Source organism: Nomascus leucogenys, chromosome 1a, assembly GCF_006542625.1.
Source record: "Nomascus leucogenys isolate Asia chromosome 1a, Asia_NLE_v1, whole genome shotgun sequence".
Lineage (NCBI taxonomy): Eukaryota > Metazoa > Chordata > Mammalia > Primates > Hylobatidae > Nomascus > Nomascus leucogenys.
In genome coordinates this window covers 57,652,982-57,668,213 of record NC_044381.1, presented here as the reverse complement: position 1 = coordinate 57,668,213, position 15,232 = coordinate 57,652,982, and the positions used below count along the sequence as shown (strand labels likewise).

The following is a 15,232-nucleotide window of genomic DNA, read 5'->3' as shown; positions in this document are numbered from 1 at the left end:
AGACTGGCTCTGCAGAATAGAATATGGCAGAGACGAGGACGACCCACTTATATCAAATCCTATTCAGTATAGTCAAATTCTATGTTAAAAAGATTACTGTGAAAGACCCCTTTAGACTATTTGTAAATAGGTCCTTATCTCTTTTTTCTCTAAGAACAAATAGGTTAATTTGTCTTAACTTTTTGAAAACCCAATAACACAGATCTAAAATCTCTTGTCCTCAGTCTTAAAATCCTAAATGCCAGGAAAACTGGCATCTTGCAAATTTAACACTAGAATTCATTTTTTGGCAAAGTTTGCCATAAACTCATTTGAGGCTATTTACAGTATTATTTATGACATTTATTGTGAAATATTCATGTATTTGATTGTGAAGTGCTGGCTCAGACCCCGCTGGAGATTTTGTGTCGTGTATGTTATGGGCATCATCTCTGAAAAAATTTTGAATTCCAAACATGTCTTGTCCAATTTTAGAATAGGGATTGAAGGCCTGTTCTCTGAGGCTCTCCCTGCAGGAGGATCATAAGAAAAAGGAACTGAACTAATGATATAAGCGGTTTTCTAAAAATAGCCTTGCACCTCTGCCCTAGGGAGGAAGGGAAAGGCTCATTCATCTAGCTGCACCCTGAAGTAGAGCAATAGCCAGTGACAGAGAAGGAATACAAGGATAATGAAGAGGCTCAGGGATTACAATAAGAACCGTGTGGCCGGGCGCGTTGGCTTATGCCTGTAATCCCAGCACTTTGGGAGGCCGAGGTGGATGGATCACGAGGTCAAGAGATCGAGACTATCCTGGCCAACATGGTGAAACCCCCGTCTCTTCTAAAAATACAAAAATTAGTTGGGCATGGTGGTGGGTGCCTGTAGTCCCAGCTACTGGGGAGGCTGAGGCAGGGGAATCGCTTGAACCCGGTAGGCAGAGGTTGCAGTGAGCCAAGATCGCACCACTGCACTCCAGCCTGGTGACAGAGCGAGACTCCATCTCAAAAAAGAAAAAAAAAAAGAATCGTGCTAGTTCATTCTTAGGACACAGGTAGTTTCCCAGCATTCACAGCTGCCTCTCTGTAAGACGGAGAGCCTATGTTGAAGCAGCTGGACCTGAATATAACGTGGATACAGCAAATTGCTAAGTCATGTGTTGGACTGAAACTGGGGGATGGGCTCTGGATGTGGTGCCCTGTCTCTGGGTGGCCTCTTGCCCAAGCCTTGACATTGAGAGATACCCAAGCCCCCATGAACATTTGGATTTCTTTCTTTTTGATGAGGTTAAATATGAAGTCATTTTCAACATATTACATCTTTTAAGGTGTTAAAAGTTTGGGTTTAGCAAGGAACTGGCACTTATCCTATTAAATTCTCACTTTACAACTTTTCACTAAAGTGTTCTGGCAGCAGAAGTCTCAATTAAGTGTCTACGTTTTTAATTTGGTGAACTCTACCCAGGATTTTTGAAAAATATATTGTTTTTATTCTGAAATTCTAGGTTGTTTCTCTGGAATATGTTTCTGCCCACAAAATATTAAAAGAAAAAAACATTAGGAATTCCTCTACCATGCTCCCCCTCAAAGGCTATCTCAAACTAAAACTTGGCAACCTGATACTGTAACTATTGCTTCATAGAATTAGGTGATACTCAGTTCTTTGAGATATTACTATAACACTATTATTTTTTGAAAACCCAGTTCTTTTTATCACGATTTAAGCTGAAATGCAAAAATCTTGCTTTATGCCTCAAATAACCTGAGATAAGGTCACTTTGGACTGCATAACACATTGGAAGACTATAATTGGTGTTTTTTTTTTCTCTTTTGCGTTTTGAGCATTTTTAAAGATATATTTTTGACAAAACTGTGATGAGTAGAAGGAAGTTCCTAAGATACAGGCTACCTGAAAAATGCACTGTGTTTTAAGATGTTAACAGTCCACTCCAATTGTGGGGCCAAAATGGATGGTAAACTATCTGATAAACTGAGAAAGAACAAACCTTTTTTTGTAACTCCATTGGTTTGTTGTACTTGCCAATCTTTGCCTGTAAAATGAAGCTGAAAATCACGGGAAAGAGGTCTGAGTACTAAAAGGGTGGGTCAGATATTGATGTTAAATTAGCATCAATAAGCATTGGGCCTCCAGCTTAATGTGAAACATATCTAAAACTAAGAAATTGAAGAGAGGAGCTCCGATAACAGTGCATTAAAGCTCCAGTTGCTCTAAAGCTAAACTTAATCCTTGTATATGTGCCTCACTCATTTACCCAGCCCCACCTCTTGCAGTCTCCTCTTACACTATTACTTCTCAACAGCACTTGAACCTTGGTATTTTGATATTCAGCCTTTACTAACACAAGTTGAGGAGCAAGATCTACAAGATACGCTCTTTTAAGAAGAGAGGAGAGAAAGCCACAGCTCTAGGCAGAGTTATGACTCAGGACACTGCCCTACTTGCTGGGTATGCATGGCCTGCCAGGGTTCATTCAGTAACTGGATACGCTGAGCCTTTGAATGAAAAGCTGCAAGAGTCTGCCAGTCCCTATTTGACTGCATGTCCTAGCTATCCCTGTACTATCAGGAGAAATTTACTGTTTCTCTGAATATCACTAGATTACTGTATTTACTCAGTCATAGGAACATTAGAGAAAACTAGGTCCTGAGCTTTTCCCCAGCCTCCTTTCCTTACATTCCAGATGTCTGCCTGCCTGGGTAGGACTGTGGTTCCTTCGGTGATGCTGCTTCTACCATTGGCCTCTTTGCCATTCAAAAACCTTCCCAGGAAACTAAGGAAAAGAAAACAAATACATCCGGTAGTCCTAGCTACTCAGGAGGCTGAGTCAGGAGGATCCCTTGAGCCCAGGAGTTCAAGGCTGCAGTGAGCTATGATCACACCATTGCACTCCAGCCCAGGCAAGAGAATGAGACCTTATGTCAAACAAAACATTGTGGGGGAGAAAGAAAAAGAAATGGAATGAAATACAAAACATAGAAACAGATAAACTTAAAGTATCCAGATCTCTTTTCCAAACATAACAAGTTTGATCATGAAACAACTTTGCTATGGCCAGGAGCAGTGGCTCACGCCTGTAATCCCAGCAATGTGGGAGACTGAGGTGGGAGGATCACCTGAAGTCAGGAGTTTGAGACCAGCCTGGCCGACTTGGCAAAACTCATCTCTACTAAACATATAAAAATTAGCCAGGCATGGTAGCACGTGCCCATAGTCCCAGCTACTTAGGAAGTTGAGGCAAGAGAATTGCTTGAACCCAGGAGGCAGAGGTTGCACTGAACTGAGATCATGCTGCTATACCCCGGTCTGGGGGACAGAGCAAGTCTGTGTCTCAAAACAAAAAAAAAGTAAAGAAAAGAAAAAAGAAATAACTTTGCTATAACAGCTAGTACGACTCTCAGGCCATCCTTTTTCTACAGGATGTATAAGAATATGTGTTGTAACAAATTCTACTCTAATATGCTTGCAGATACTTGAATGAAATTGTTCTGCTCCCAAGACTAGAAGAATTCTCAGTTTCTCTGAAAATCTTTCTCCTTTACCTTTTTTTCCTGGGTTGGAGCCTCTTTGGTTTGGGTTGTGTTAAGCTCTACAGCCACCTTTGACAGTCTCATCATGAGTCTTGCCTTTCTGCTAAAGTGGGAGATTTCCTCCTTGTTCTCAAAGTTGCTTCTAAAAATTATGGACAATTTCAGAATAAGAAAAAATACTTTAATCTTAAAAGAGAGGAGAGAAAAAACTTTTTGTGTTGTGGTACCCTCAGAACATTTTTATTGGTTCAGGATGTTTGATAGTACGATTTTTTTGTGTGTGGATTTTTTTTTTTTTGTAACTTTCTGGTGTTTCAGCTAAATGAATAGGGAACATGTAATCAGTGATTATAGGATATCATTTGGGCTATTGCTGCTTAAAATGATGTCTTTTTACATAGCCTAACTCAAAAAATTCAAATAAAATGAATATGCAAGGAAGCAGGTTTATTAAGTGAAAAACCAAAATGAAAGATGGCTGTACTGCTTTTAGCTTAGCAACCTGGCAGAACATCTTATGTTTGTGTTTTGCATCTAGGTCTTAGTATATGTTCCTAGTGCTATAGACCTATGGGGGAAAAAATAAAAGAGCTTGCTGTTAAATGATGTTTTGTATAAAATGGTTTATAAAATAAAGTCAAAATAACTAACATTCATGAATGTACAGAGTGCTCAGAATAATAAGTTGTACTGAAAGTTTTCTTCACCCATCTGCAATTATTAGCAAAGAAAAGCTTATTTTAGTGGAATATTTCATATGTAAAAATATCAGCATCAACTCAAAATACAAAAATTAAGTTCATCAAAGAAACCTTTCTGCTTCTAATTGCAAAGGGTCTTTCATTGGAAAATTGAAGAATATATGTTCAGTAATCAAGAAATGTTACACTATACAGTGAATGGTAAATAAAGGGGACTGAGTCAGGTTGAAACTTCTGAAATTATCTAAAACTTCCTAAAGGGCATTGGTATAAAGAATCTCCTACAAATTCTTGCTTTAAATGACCCCAAAGCCTTTTTCTTACATTTCATATCTCAGAGGCCACAAGAATACCTTACTGTGAGAAAACCCAATATATCTAGATCTAAATTTAGAAAATAAATTAAAATAACAGCTGCTCTTCTACAGTAGAAATACACCTGGTGCATATTGAATGTTAGCTCCCTCTGGTATCTTATATATACACATACATATACACATTCACATGTTTCTAGGTAGGCTCATCTACTTTCTCCTTATTACTTATCTTTTCCCTCCTATTGCAAATTAAATTTAAATTCTTTGAGAATAAGGATTATGTCTTACCTCTATTTATGTGTATATAACAAGTATATTGAACATTACAAAAAAAGCATCATACTAGGCACTAAGTTACTCAGGGTGTAATTCAAATATGTATAAAATATTATATATCACTTGCTTTCAGGGGATTTTATATTCTCATTAGGGAAGCAAATGTATACTGACAGATACATGCAAATTTTTTAAGGAAGTCAATGAAATCCTTCTGGGAGAAAGGTTGTAGAGGGTGCAGGACTTGGATGAAAATAGAAATGCCCAGCTTTAATGACTCAAATTGGAACATTGGTTCCATAGAAATTTGTATCCTCCATGACACATAAGCATAATGTTTTGAACAAGGTCCATTCTCAACAAATATTAAATTAATTCATCTAGTCCAATCTTACTTTTTGTACAATGGAACTGAGTCCTAGAGAAGTTAAAGAATTGCTCAATTAATTACTTTTACCTTCCAAATCCTTTAGTTGATACTCATTCGTGACTTCTTTCTCCCATACTGCCTCAACTCGTCTCTCATCCTGTTGATTTATTATTCACTAGAAGTGAACTTCACCTGGCTAAAATAAAGACATGATGTTATTCCCTCTCTCACCTTCCAAGGGAAGCCCCTCTACCTTTTATCTTTGGAGGAAGGGATCATTCGAGACATGGTAAGGTCAAAGTGTGAAAAGTTAAAGAAGTGTTGAGCCGAAGGATGATTCACACCATATGCTGTTGATTTCACAAATCCACCCTGAAAATTTTCTCAGGAAATTAAACTGACCATCTGCATTTCTTATAAACCTAAAAAGTCCGTCTATATAAATCTTATGTAATTCAGATGAATCCACCACTCTATGTCTTTGCTTCACCTTTCATTATAATCTGTCTTACCTGCATGTTTCCAGCGTTGGAAAATTGTAGGGAAATGACCAAAATATTTGGGATACAGTGATTGTGAGAAGTTAATATGTAGGACAGTCGAGAAGGGGTTCCGGAGTTTTGAACAAGCCAGCTCTCAGTTAAAATACTCACTGGGCCGAGGGGTGCTTCATATTTCTAGAACTGAGCAATATTAAGGGAGGCCACATAAGAAGGATAGACATAAAGATTTCTTAATATTGGGGTTAGCATCTTAGTACTGATATCCTGTAAACTAGTCTTATCGTCTGTGTATTTTTTAAATTAAAAACACATTTTAGTATAAAATGTCTCATTAAAAATTTTCCCGAGGGCCATATTCAGCTCTATGAGATGCTGCAGTGGGCAGGGAGCACAAGTGTATTTGCTTATTGAGGTAAAATTGCAGAGGGCATACCAAGCTTTTCCTTTTAAGAGAGTTTTATTTATTTCAATTAGAACTTAGAAAGTACTTGCACAGAGAGAAATACAAGCATATGTGCCCTGATTCCACACAATTACAAGGGTAAAGAAGCAGGTATTCCACACACCCTTCCTTTCACACACTCTTAGAGTTTTTTTGTGTATTGGAGTGTTGTATGTTGGGCTTAAAATTTTGCTGAGATTTCTGGTATGGAATGCTTGGGGTATACAGCCTGAAGAGGGTGAAGAGAATTAAAAAGAAAACCAGGGAGGAGAGCTGAAAAGATTTATAAGGTAAAAACAATGCACATTTCGACTTGAGGCCTAGCGGACAGAGAAGGGATGTACTGTCCTGAACTATTCCCTATAGTGAAATAATTGTAACCAGACCCAAAGAGCAGTTACCACAGGCCTTCTGCCAGGACTGTGCATGAAAATAGCTTTGTTATGTCTACATACACACAGACAATACACTCTGTCCTCTAGTCCTTCTCAAGTTCAAATTAGGTAGAAGCCAACTTTTCCTGGACTCAACTTTGTACCTTAACTAATGGTTTCAAAAACTACAGCTTCCAGAGGTGTCTATTATGACTGGAAAAGCCCTGGTCAACAGGCTCATTCACCTTGGATTATCTTGAAATGTAGCCAGTGTGTTCCAACTCCTTCCCTAGATGAGAAAACTAAGAAACATGTTGGATAGTTGAGTTGCTCAGAAACTGAACTGAAGACAGAAAAGTTCTTAGGAGACTGTTACCTGTCTCTTTTTCCTTAGCTATATTTTGAAAAATGTATTAGTCACTAAAAACATTTTATTCTTACTATAATAATACAGATTGCTTTTTCCAAAGAATAGTTGTCAGTCCTGTTGCAATCACCAGATCTTTTCCTTGTATAGCTGATCAAGTATCATTTTCAAGTGTCAAATGTTGGAAATGTCTCATGTTATAAATATCCAGTTTGTGCAGGAGCAAGGCAAGTAAACCATTTGGGAAGCCAGTGTAGTAGTGCAGGAGAGATTAGGGTAGCCTGGTCAAGGTGATGGGAATGGGGACAGAGAGAAGTGGGTAGATTTGGTGTATATTTTGTAGGTATAGCCAACAGGTAATGAATTACATATGTGCCTTTGGGAAAAGCAAAAAAATAAAGATCTAGTTTCTTTGCTAAACTCAGGTAAATTGTGGTATCATCTATGGAAATAGATACCCTTTATTCTTCCCATGGGATTCTGGGGATTAGAAGCTGCCTAAAAATTCAGTTGTACAAGAAAGTCTCTGGGCCTACAGATTTTGCAACAAGACCTGTAGCAAATTTCTCTGGCAATTATTGACAGTCCTTGGGTACACCAGCCTTCCCATCAGTTAATCAATCTGCAAAAAGTGCCTACCCGGAGATCATGATTGCTATAAATGACTGAGACAGTTCCCATTTTAAAAAAGCAAAAGAAAACAGAGAATATTATTTACATTATAAATTGCTCATCTGCTTCTGTGTTTTTTAATTTAAACAGTGTTAGCAAATTAACCTTTATGCAGTTACCTGATAAGATTGCTTAGAAACTCCACTGATGTATTAGTGAGTTTACAAGAAATATGTGACATTTAGTATTAAATTTAGTCTCTTGAGGGTTTGTGGATTTTACTCAATGCCAGGAAATTTTTGTTCTGATAGTGCCTATGGTAACACCCCAAATACCATCAAATATGATTTTTCTTGCTAAGAAAAAGAGAAGATGACTTTTTTAGGGTCCATTAGTTTCACATCATAGCCCGCTACTTAATCACTTTAGTCAAAGCGTATTAAAAGACTCGTTGCATAATATATCATTGGATGGCTTCATCAAATATTGCTGTTTTTGTATTTGAAAATTCTCAGATTATATTCCTCTACTCTATATTGAAACATAGTTCAAACTTAATCTGTTTATATGCCAAGTTTTCTTGGGCTGAGTTTTGAATTGATCTAGCCCTATGGCTACATTGTCTTGCCCTATACTTTTTTACTTCCAGGACATTTTTGTCATATAAAAGTTAAAATTGTTTGGTGTCATTTGCCCAGAAGAGCCGAATTGTTCCTAGTGACACTGGAATCGAGTTTTTGTGTTAACTGATTCCAGCATTCTTTTTTTCCACTGTTTAAAAATTTATAATCATAATGCATTTTGCCATCAATAGGAGAGAAAAGTAAATAAGGAAAATAAAAATGACAGATTGAAAGCATGTCATTTTACTAACGTGTAAGATTTTATTCATCCTGACATCAACAAGTTGATTATGACATCTGATGTGTTGAAAGCTCCAAGCAGCACATTCATGGTGAAATAAACTGTAATACCTGGAATAGAACATCCAACACAAAAAGAAAGACATTGTATGTTTATAAGATTGCATTATTTCTTACCATCTTAGATTAAGTTTTCATTTCTCTATTCATAATTCTGAACCTTATTGAGTAACCACCATATGTGTGACTAAGATGAAGTAAAAGTTTATGTTGTTTGCATATCACAGAAAAAGCAATAAGTCTGTGACGCCTGGTAGTATCATTCCTACCAGTAAAGACTGTAGTACATCAGACAGTGACATCCTGTTTGGGACCCAAAAGATTCTACTTGCCATCGGCCCCCCTTGAGTGTGGAGATGTTGCATAGTGCAAAAAGATAAAATTAAGAGAGAAAATGGTGGAAAAAAACAGCAGTCAGCCTTCATTGAATGCTTGCTTTATGCCAAATACTGAGCTGAGTGTTTATACTGGTAATCTCATTTTATCCTCAAAGAAGTGTTCTAAGGTAGGCATTATCACCATATTTCCTATGTGGAAAATGAGGGTTAGGAATTCACACAGGTGATAGGTGTGGAAGATGAATTCAAGGTAATGTGACACCAGAACCCACCATTCTACCACATCACTTTTCTTTGTTAAGTACCGTAATGGGACATGGTTAATTACAAATGGGTACTATAAACTGTAAAGGGAATGAATGAGTAAATGGAGAGAAGGAACTTTCCCTACAGTTATTCAAAAGTATGGATAGGTATCTATTCAGGTATCTGTAGTTAGTGAGATATTGTGCCAACAAGTTTAAACTCTAAATCTTGATTGATTCATTCAGGAAATATTTATTGAGTCATGCTTGTTACCGTAATTTCTTTATTTTGAAACAAACTTTTTTTCACATTTCCGAACCTGTAATACATCTTACAAGCCATAGTTGCAATGTTTAGCTAGTTCGGTATGTGCCTGGCACCATGCTAAGAACTAGAATACATCTATGAACAAAACATGCATGGTCCTTGCCAGAGCTGCCAGGAACAGTCAAGTAAGCTGAGCACAAATGTTTGCAAGGCCTTGAACTTGGCTCCAATAGAGCCTACATTTCAGTCAAGGGAGGCAGAGGTTAAAGATAATTATATCTGGCATGAAGGAAAAAATAAAACAAAGCATTATATTGTGCTAGAGGGATTGATGGTAGGGTAAGGGTAGGAAAGGATGAATAATGGCAAATAAGGAAAAGAAGTGGCAAGGCCATCACGGAGATGACAGCATTTTTGCTGCAACTGAAGTCATAAAAGTGATTCAACTTACACTTGGTTTTTGTGAGTTTTTACTGAGTTATTGCTTTCTGGCAACGTTAAGCACATCTTACCTTTTTCATCTAATAGAGCTTGCAATCACAACCAAGCCTTAATAGAAGGCCAAATGATAAAGAGGAATACCTGAATAATCCATAATTTTTATATTCCTATAATGAATTTAGAAACCTGCCTGTGTATGATTGAAAACAGGTTGAAAACCGGCATCACTTCACAGATTAAAATTGTTCATCTAGTCAGCAAGAATGCAGTTATGTGGTCTTCAGTGAGCACTCGAATTTATTTGAAAAACTTGGTACACAACCAGGGAATGTTGGTATGAAGGAAGAGAATTCTAGTGAGATTTAAAATAGGGAGGTGAGGTCTCTCAAGGGCTCTCAGCAGAGTCTGCTTGTCATTTAGCTATTGGAAACCTTTACGAACAACTTGAAAGAATGTCGTAGCGAGCTTCCTGGAGAGAGTATGATACAGGAGTGATCGTATTAGTCATGCTGAATTTTTATTCGTTGCTCTGAATTTAGGTGCCATTGGAATTGACATCTGATAGGCTCATTTTCCATAGCAGATGTATGCAATTTTATAATTTTCATTGTGCTAAAATTCTCAAGCATTTGGGATCCCATACCTGGAATATAAAGCCATTGTTATAAGTTTGTCTGAGGAATCGTAACATTGGAAGGTTGCCCAGAAACCATCTGGTCTGTAGAGATGCTATTCAGTGAGAGTGTTCAGGGGTCACAAGGCAAAGGTGAATAACAATGGCAATGTAGGTTATTTTTAAAACAAAGGTATATTTTTTAATTTTAAAAAAGTAATTTTAAAGTGACTCATTCTGATTACATGTACTGTTTTTGCATAACATTTTCTTACTTGTATGAAATGATGCTATCCTTACTTAGCAATGAAAGTGATGAATCTCACATTGATTCCCAAGTTGAAAAACAGTGTTCCAGTCTTTGAAATCCAAAAGATTGAGAGCCTTTTCCATCACAGTGGTGCTTGCAAGCATTCTACTGATTTCATTTGCCACTAATATCTTAGAAGCAAATAAGTATTTATTTAATACTGACAGATTCCAGGAAGAGCAATCCCATGACCATTATAATCTATTATTAGCAATAGAACCATTTTTAAAATTTAGGTGTTTATTTATATGATGTATTATTTTGATAATATCTTCAAATTAATTAATATAAGTTTAAATTATATTATCATCAAAATAACACATTTTACAAAATACATATATAAATCATGCAAACATGTAAATCAAATGTCTCCCTACACAGCAAAGTTTAAGCATGTTTTAAGCTTTTAGTATAACTCCTAATGCTATGATGCTAGTTCCAAATATTCTTAATATCTGCATCATGTTTACTATAAAAAATATTGCATACTTTGTCTTTAATCTGCATTTTGCTTTCCTTTCAGATTACAACATTTTTGTAATAGATTTCTGTTAGTCTTTGTTGATCTTTTCCTGTGTGTGTGTAAGTGTGTGTGTGTGTGTGTGTGGTATAATTTTTAAAATATTTTTTGTTCCTTTCGATGATGTCTAATAATTAGAAAGACTGCTAGGAATTGATACACTAAACCAGGAGTTTCTAAAATAGGAATAATAATTCATTTTGTTGTTCCCCTCCCATTTGTTTTTTAAACCAACCTTTTTTTTAACCAAATAATGTTTTTTCTAACCTGCAATCAAGGAAGATTAGATTAAAGAAGGTTTCAGGTTTTTGTGGGTGCTGTCTCCATTCAGTTGTTGGAAATTAGATGCTGAAACATTTTTGAATTGTAAGGACTAGTATTCAAATTGAATTTCAAAAGTGTGTTTCAAAGTCACTCAAAAAGATAATAATGCTTTGAATCCTCTACTAATCACCTAATACTCTTTCATGTTCATATTTGTCTTACCTGCATATACTCAACATATTACCTTTTGGCCATAGTTATAGCAAATTTTTTTTTTAATTTTTCATTTGTTTTTAGGTATTGTTTATATTGTTTTGAAATAGGGAATTTTAAAATTTATTTTAAAAGTATTATTTAGTCAAATATATGTGTCCTTTATGAAATCTTCATTTATATAGGCATACCTGATCTTTTTGTACCTCCTAGAGAATTTTACATATGTTGATGAAGCTATGTATGTTTTACCCTAAATGAGTCCAGATTTACATGTGGCAAGGAATTCATGGACCCCAGATTAAAAAGCCTCAGGCTGGGAAGCTCTTTCCTATGTCAGAATTTATTAATTAATGACTGACATTTTCATGTAGTGTTTTCTTTTTTGAGTTTTTAATTTTTAATATTTTTGTATGTACATAGTATGTGTATATATTTATGGGGTCCATGAGGTGCTTTGATACAGGCATGAAATGTGTAATGATCACATCATGGAGAATGGGATATCCATGACACAAGCATTTATCCTTAAGTTACAAACAATCCAATTACCCTTTTAGTTATTTTTGAATATACAATTAAGTTATTATTGACTATAGTCACTCTGCTGTGCCATCATTTAGTAGGTCTTATTCATTCTTTCTAACTATTATTTTTGACCTCCCCTAACCATTCCTACCTCCCCCTAGCACTCCCCATCACCACCCTTCCCAGCCTCTGGTAACCATTCTTCTACTTTCTATACCCATAAATTCACTGGTTTTGATTTTTAGATACCATAAATCAGTGACAATATGCGATGCTGTTTTCTTGTTTTATTTTTCATCATTAAAGTTTAACCAACTAGAGTTTATTTTGTTGTCCAGTATGAGGATCTAAATTGAGTTTTTATAGGGATCCTATTTGCCCAGTGTCATTTGTTAAGTAATCTATCTCCTCCAAAAGTATTTTGTTTTGTATTCTTTTAAGTTGTTGCATTTATGAAGGTCTCCTTTAGCATTTTCTGTTCTATCATTCTACCAAATCTTTAAACATTACAGAATCACTTCATATTTTAAACATTTTCTTAAACATTCTTATTTGTTCATTTTCCCAGATAAAATTTAGAACCAGTCTTTTGTGTTCCAAAAACAATCCCAGTGGCAATTTATAACAATTGTGTAAATCTTGGCTTCTTTACAAGTTTTCCCAATCAAGAAAATCTTTCTACATTGTTTAGATCTTCTTTTTATTGGCATATTAATGTATCAGACTTGTCCTTAGTTTCATAGTTTTTCAGACTTATTTTTTGGAATAGCAAATATTTGTTTGTTTTGCTATTACCATTATGTCTTTAACTGATTATTGCTTATCTATAACAGCCATTATTTTTGTATGTTTTTCTTACCTCTAGGTCCTTTAACTCACATTGTATTATAGCTGATTTTCTTGTTTGTTTTTTTCAGAATATATTCATAGCATCTGATGATAGTAATACTTGTGTATGTTTTAATAACTTTTCATATTTGTTCTTATTGGATAGCAGTACAGATTAATCATTATAAGTTCAGATTTTGGAGTCAAGCTAACTTCAGTTCCAATCCTGCCTCTACTATTATTTCCTGGATAGACTTGAGCAAGTGGAAGTCACATTTCTTAACCTTGTTTAGTTGCAGTTTTTTCATCTGAAATTTGGGTCAATAACTCAGAATCACAGGATTGTTGCTAGGATTAAGTGAACTTAGGTATATGGAAAGTACTAAAAATAAGGAAGCTGATATCATCACAATATTATTTCTATTACATTAACCCTTCAAAAAATGTTAAATATTATGAGATAGTAAGGGTTCACATTTAGATCCTGATTTTCTTTTGGTTTATTTTTTTCTTTTTTACCTTCTGTTTCACTTTTTGTCAATGTTTGTGTTTCTTTTAGATGTTCTTCATAATGCCTATGCAGCATTTTTGATTTTATATTATCATTAGGAATGAGATTTGGATGTTTCCATATCTGTTGAGATGAATATATAATTTCTCATACTAGATTTGTTGATATGATTTATTAGAATAATACATTGTTAATATTATTCCCTGCTTGTATTTATCAATCAGATTTAGTTATTTAATATGCTGTTGGTTTAATTTTAGCATATTTTATGTCTTTGAGTTTATTTTTCTGAGATTTTCTTTTACTACATAATGTGTTTGTATATATATGTGTTCTATGCTATTATAACAGCAGCTAGCTAACATTAGTTGTGTACCTACAGCAGATAAATAGCATTTTTCTAAAGTAACTTTTGGTATATTTCATGTAATTCTCATCTATAAGGTAACATGGGTAGTAAACGGAGAGTCAAGCTTTTAACCTACGTTGGTTTGACCTTGGAACTGGCCTGTCTCTGCAACTTTTTGGTATCAGATGATGTTAAATTCACAAAATAAATTATGGAATTTTGCAATTTGTATTTTCTCTCCAGAGGCCCTTGGGATCAGAGTTCTTGCATGTTTGAAGGAAACCATCTGGCCTCAAAGCCATTTTTAGAAGTAATCCCAGTATTTTCTAATACTATAAACATCTCTTGTATTGGTTTTTATGACTGCCTTAATATTTAGAATTTATTAGTGTTTTCTTCTTATTTTCTTGGTTAGATTTTTTATTACTGTTTTTCAAAGGTCCAGTTTTGAGATTTCTTTATCAGTAATTTTTTTTGTTTTTCTTTGTTTTTAAAATTTCTTTCCTGTTTTCCTCTTCATTCTTTTATGAATCTTATTGGCTGAATCATGGTTCATTTATCTTTCCTTTTATATTAGTAAAACTTTTTAAAGATGTGAATTTATCTCTGAACACACTTTTGATAGACTGTGATTTTCTAATGATATTTTTTTCACTTCCTCTTTGAAAGAACGACAATTGAGTAAAGTACTGTTAAGTGTTAAACAAACTTTGTCACTATTGACATTTATTATTGACCTTTTTTTCACTACATTGTGGTCAGATAATAGGGTTAGATGATCAACAACACTGGTGTTTTGTGAGGTATTGTTTTTGCTTAGGGCAATTGTTGAAATTTCCTTTTGGCCCAATGTAGCTTCAACTTTTCCTTACAAACTCTTAAGTTGATCTGTGAAGTCTTAAAAAAAATGACTCTTTGTAGGACATATATTTCAATATTATTAAATTTTAACTATAATGTAAACAAATCCTATATGTTTTTCTCCTGACATAAATGGACTAAATTATCTGAACACTACTGTGCTTCCATCATCAGTTACTTATTTTTTCCTTTTATTTTTAAATTGAGACAGAATTTCGCTCTTGTTGCCCAGGCTGGAGTGTAGTGGTGCAATCTCGGCTCACTGCAACCTCCAACCTTCACCTCCCAGGTTCAAGCTATGCTCCTGTCTCAGCCTCCCGAGTAGCTGGGATTACAGGCACCCGCCACTATGCCTGGCTATTTTTAATATTATTATTTTTAGTAGAGATGGGGTTTCATCATGTTGGCCAGGCTGGTTTTGAACTCCTGACCTCAAGTGATCCACCCACCATGGCCTCTCAAAGTGCTGGGATTACAGGCACGAGCCACTGCGCCTGACCTACTTTTTTTTTCTTAAAGTCTTTGATTCAT

General features: G+C 35.3%; 1 protein-coding gene across 3 annotated transcripts in view; it reads left to right on the top strand.

The window, feature by feature from the left end:
- The window catches only part of PCSK5 (proprotein convertase subtilisin/kexin type 5), a 464,720-nt gene that overhangs the window by 215,385 nt on the left and 234,103 nt on the right, over positions 1–15,232 (top strand). The window lies entirely within an intron of this gene.